Source organism: Hippopotamus amphibius, chromosome 15 (assembly GCF_030028045.1).
Source record: "Hippopotamus amphibius kiboko isolate mHipAmp2 chromosome 15, mHipAmp2.hap2, whole genome shotgun sequence".
In the NCBI taxonomy this organism is placed as follows: Eukaryota; Metazoa; Chordata; class Mammalia; order Artiodactyla; family Hippopotamidae; genus Hippopotamus; species Hippopotamus amphibius.
The window spans coordinates 5,782,326-5,788,286 of NC_080200.1; the positions used below are offsets into that span (position 1 = coordinate 5,782,326).

Here is a 5,961-nt window from a genome sequence, read left to right on the forward strand (position 1 = left end):
CTAGACTCCCACTCCAACACCCACCCCCTTGGAAACCACAAGTCTGTTCTCTAGCCTGTGAGTCTGTTTCTGTTTTAAAGATGAGACAAACCAAGAAATTTAATAAAATGAGAAAAATGAGGAGTATGTTTCAAATGAAAGAACAAGATAAAACTTCTTGGAAAGAAACCTAATGAAACTGGTTTCATTTTTATTTACCTGATTAGAAGGTCAAAGAAATAGTAAAAAAGAAGGCTAACTGAACTAGGGAAAGAATAGATGAATACAGTGAGAAATTAAAAAAAGAACATTGAAAATATAAAAAAGAACTAGTCAGAGCTGAAAGACACAATAACTGAATTGAAAACTACTCTGGAAGGAATGAACAGCAGTTTAGATGATAGAGAAGAATACATAATTAGTCTGGAAGATAGAAGAGTGAAAATCACCCCATCAGAATAGCAAAAAGAAAAGCAAATTTTTAAACTGAGGATAGTTTTAGGGTCTTCTAGGACAATATCAAGTATACTAATATTCACATTTTAAGGGTCCCAGAAGGAGAATAGAGAGAGAAAGGGGTATGAAATGAATTTGCTGAAATTATGACTAATAACCTCTCTAACCTGATGAAGGAAAGAAATATCCCTTTTCAGAAAGTAGAGAGAGTCCCAAACAAGATGGACCCAAAGGAATATTTCCTCAATTCTCTTGGGTTATTGGATAACCATAACTAGAAGAAAGAAAAGGAAATTTTATGGTGTCTATCAGGCAAATTGGAAGGAAAAAATAAGTAAAACACCAAGTGGAAGATGACATAAAGACAGCTCCTAAAAACACAATTTAAGCACAAATATCAGGATTAATTAGTAGATTTAGTAAGAAGAATCCAAAGTGAAATTCAAAGTTGAAAAGTAGGATGGCTGAGGGTTGTAGTGCCCCAGAAAATAGTATAGAAACAAATGAGTGTTATTTATTCATTGAAGAAAGTAAATCACATTCTGTAGTCTCATATCTGACTGTAAGAATTAAAGAGCTTGGTCTTCTAATCCTATTTATTTTAGGAAACACATGAGTTGAAAGTTAAGAAGGCTTATTGCTCCCAGGATGTATTTTATCCCTTAACCTATGCAGAGTGTTCTTATCAGGTCTTATCAAAATAATATAGCAGTTTAGAGCAAAGATGCAGCCTAGTAGTCCAGCACCAAAGGCAAGATGGAGAAGATCTCTACAGCCACCATGACCTTGCCCTTGGTGCTGTGGTATACAGTGAGGAAGGTAACCCAGACACTGACGAACACCAACATGCTGAAGGTCAGGAACTTGGCATCATTGAAGGTGTCAGGCAGATTTCAGGCAAGGAAAGCAAGGGAGAAGGTTCCCAGGGCTAAGGAGCCCAGGTATCCCAGGACACAGTAGAAGGCAGTGACTGAGCCCTCGTTGCACACAATGATGATGTGGCCGTGTTCAGAGTGAGCATCTATGTCAATGAAGGGAGGGGAAGTTCCCAGCCAGATGTCACAGAGGGTCAGTTGGATAAAGGAGCAGATGGGAATGATGGAGTTAGGTGCCCCTGACACCAATCACTGCCTCATCCTTCTACCTGGTGCAGTGACTTTGAAGGCTACAACCACAGTGATGGTTTTGGCCAAGACAGTGGAAACAGCCACAGTGAAAACAACTCCAAATGTCATTTGTCGAAGGATGCAGGTGACTGTGTTGGGAAGGCCAATGAGGAGTAAAGAGCAGAGGAAACAGAAGGTGAGGGAGATGAGGAGGATGTAGCTAAGAGTGCGATTGTTGGCCTTGACAATGGCAGTGTCTCGGTGCTTCACAAAGACCCCCAGGACCACAGCCATGAGGACAGAGAAACACAGAGCCATGCAGACCAGGGCTATCCCCAAGGTGTCCTCATATCCCAGAAAGGTCACGACTTTTAGAAGGCAGCAGTCTCGGTTTCTGTTGGCATACTGATGATCTGGGCACTTCACACACCAGTCCATATCTGGGGAGAAATGCAAATTGTCATCAGCCTAGGTTCATTAATTCTCTTTTATTCACTGACCCCCAAAGAAGGGCACTAGATATGGTTAGCCAAATTTCCTCCCTTGTTGCTCTAAACACCACATGTATGAATCCTCTGCAGGGAATGATTTCCAATTTACTGCCCATCTATTTTTATTTGAGCCTATTGAAACAGATTCTTTTATAAAAATGTTTAATAGAAGTATAGCTGATTTACAACACAGTGTTTTTTTCATGTGTACAGCAAAGTAATTTTTTTTGCAGATTTTATCCTATTATAGGTTATTACAGGATATGGTTACCATTCCCTATACTATACAGTAAATCCTTTTTATGTACAGTAGTTTGTGTGTGTTAATCCTATACTCCTTATTTGTCTCTTTCTCTCCCTCTCCTTTTTGGAGACCATGAATTTGTTTTCTATGTCTGCGTGTTGGTTTCTGTTTTGTATTCATTTGTATCATTTTTCAGATTCCACATATAAGTGAAATCACACAGTATTTGCCTTTCTCTGTCTGATTTACTTCACTAAGCATCATATTCTCTAGGTCCATCCCTGTTGCTGCAAATGGCAATATTTAATTCATTTTTATGGCTAATTTTCCATTATATATATAATGGAATATTAGTTACTTAGATATATATGGATAGATATAGATATAGATATAAAGATATACATATAGATCTCACATCTTCTTAAGCCAATCATCTGTTGATGGGCACTTAGGTTGCTTCCATGTCTTGGCTATTGTAAATAGTGCTGCTAGGAACATTGGAGTGTATGTATCTTCAAATCAAAGTGTTCATGTTTTCTGGATATATGCTCAGGAGTGGGATTGCTGGATCACATGGTAGCCCTATTTTTAGTTTTTTAAGGGCCTGCCATACTATTTTCCATAGTGGCTGCACCAAGTTACATTCCCACCAACAGTGTATGAGAGGTTGCTTTTCTCTGCTTTTCTTCTATATGGTTAAGTAAACAAAGCTCTCATGCTGCTCAGTATTTGCCTTGCATACTCATGAGAATATTTTTTCTCATAAGAAATTCAAGTTGCCCCCTATCTCACTAATTTATACCACTATAAGCCATGGCCTGGGGATATTCATCCAAGGAGCAAGCACTTATCGGGAAACCACCATGAGACAGATAATTTGCTAAGTTCCAGAGAAACAGAGGTGACCACATCATAGACCTCACTCCCAGGGAATTTCTAAATGACACTCTTTCTGCCATCTAAAATGATCTCAAATACATTTCATAGTGATTTCATGTCTACTATGTCTGCTAAGAGTCTAGTCACTTCTCTCCTATGTTAGCACAACTCTATTCTGGCTCCTGCCCCAGTGCAGCAGCACCAGTGATATTCCTAAATGTAAATGTGATCATGATTACCCTCCATTAAAAATTCCACACTCTTAGAAAGACCAAAAAGGCCCCCTAAAACCTTGGTCTTACCTACTTTGATTACCTCTGCTCTAATTTTTAAGATTCCCAAATCTTCATGCCATTCTCCAATTGTTCCACTCCCATAGGTAGTCTTTTTAATTCTTTTCATTTATTTAATTCCTTAGTTTCTCTCAACATTTTATAACTTTAGGAGTATCAATTTCACACTTTATTAAATTCATCCCTAATGATTTTTCATTTTCAGGCTACTCTAAATGGATTTTTTTCTTTAATTTCATTTTTGAATGTTGATTGCTCAAGTATAGAAATTTAGTAATTTGAGAAGATACATGCACCCCAATGTTCATAGCTTGCTATTCACAATAGCCACGACATGGAAGCAACTTAAATATCATTTGACAGATGAATGGATAAAGAAGATGTGGTATATATATGCAGTGGAATATTACTCAGCCATAAAAAGGATGAAATAATGGCATTTCCAGCAACATTGATGGAACTAGAGATTATCATAATAAGTGAAGTAAATCAGATAAAGACAAATATCATGATATCACTTATATGTGGAATCTAAAAACTGATTCAAATGAATTTATCTATAAAACAGAAACAGACTCACAGACAGAAAACAAACCTATAGTTACCAAAGGTGTAAGGTCAGGGTGAGGATAAATTAGGAGGTTGGGATTAACATATACACACTACTATATATAAAATAGATTATCAACAAGGACCTACTGTATAGCACAGAGAACTCTACTGAATACTCTCTAACAACCTATGTGGGAAAAGGATCTGAAAAAGAATAGATCTATCTACATGTATAACTGGATCACTTTGCTGTACACCTGAAACTAACACAACATTGTCAATCAACTATACTCCAACAGAAAATAAAAATTAAATAAAAAAAAACTCACTAATAATGATTATAACGAGTGAGTGAATTCAGGGAAATAGAGGATACAATATCAATATACAAAAGTCAATGAAACGTCCCATAGGTATTAATGCTTCTTTTCCTTCTGCTTAAGGCATCACTTATTCCTCTACGTATTCCTTTAACATTTCTTGTTTTTCACATGTAGAGCTGCAATCTGCCCGATAATGGTTCTTGTGGATAGTGTGAGCTAGGGTTACAGTCATTGTTTTCTCCACACAGAGAGACAATTTACCTCACGTTGTTTATTGAAGAGTCCTCCGTTTTTGCTCTACTCCTAACGCTTTCTTGTTGCAAATCAGACGTCCATATATGAGTCCCCATAGGACCAGTTTATATGTAAATTTTCCATTTGATTCCACTGGTTTTCCTGTTTATCCTTAGAGTAAAATGATACAGCTGTAATGTTATGATATTTGATATCATGTAAAGTAAGTGCTCCCACCCCATTCTTTGTCTTCAAGATTGTTGTAGCTATGCTCTTCTTTGATGATTTCCATATGAATTTTATAAGTTGTAATTTTCACAACAAAATATATGGCAAATTATGTGTATCTGTGTGTTTTATTTTATTTTATATAGGTAGAGTTGATGTATTATATGTTTCAGGTGTACAATATAGAGATTCACAAACTTTAAAGGTATTATTCCATTAATAGTTATAAAATATTGGCCATACTCCCTGTGTTGTATAATATATCCTTGTAGCTTATTTTATACATAATAGTCACCTGTTAAACCTCTATCCCTACATTGTCCCTGCCCTGTGCCTTCTCCCCACTGGTAACCACTTTTTGTTCTTTATATCTGTGGGTCTGTTTCTTTCTTGTTATATTCACTAGCTTGTTGTATTTTTTTAGATTCCACATATAAGTGATATAACACAGTATTTGTCTTTCTTTGTCTGACTTATTTCACTTAGCATAATACCCTTGAAGTCCACCCACATTGGTGCAAATGGCAAAATTTCATTCTTTTTATATGGCTGATTAGTATTCCATTGTGTGTGTGTGTGTGTGTATGTGTATATGTTTACACCAACATGTGGGAATTTTTATTGCAATTTTATTGAATCAGTAGATCAAATTGTATGAAATTAACATCTGTACAATACTGAGTCTGTTCAGTTATGAACATGGTTGGTATATCCCTCCAATATTTCAGTGTTCTTTTATTTTTCTATATGCTGTTGTATAAATTTCTGGTCAAAATTATTTCAAAAAGTTTACTGGAGGGCTTCCTAGGTGGCGCAGTGGTTACGAATCCACCTGCCAATGCAGAGGTCACGGGTTTGATCCCAGCTCCAGGAAGATCCCACATGCCACGGAGCAACTAAGCCCGTGTGCCAAAAAAAAAAAAAAAAAAAAAGTTTACTGGATTTATTTCTAGGTATTTCACACTTTTCAAATATTGCAAATATCATTTTTAAAGGTTAAGTTTTTAATATCCTGTGACTGGGAGTTAGAAATAAAAATCTGGGATTATGGTTTTCTCTGGGTATATGCCCAGTAGTGGGATTACTGAATCATATGGTAGTTCTATTTGTAGTTTTTTAAGGAACCTCCAAATTGTTTTCCATAGTGGCTGTACCAACTTACATTCCCACCAACAG

The 5,961-nt window shown here is 36.5% G+C and overlaps 1 pseudogene; it reads right to left on the reverse strand.

Annotated features, from left to right (window-relative positions):
- Nucleotides 1–1,059: 1,059 nt before the first annotated feature.
- On the reverse strand, nucleotides 1,060–1,979 carry LOC130837228 (vomeronasal type-2 receptor 116-like; annotated as a pseudogene).
- Nucleotides 1,980–5,961: the final 3,982 nt, after the last annotated feature.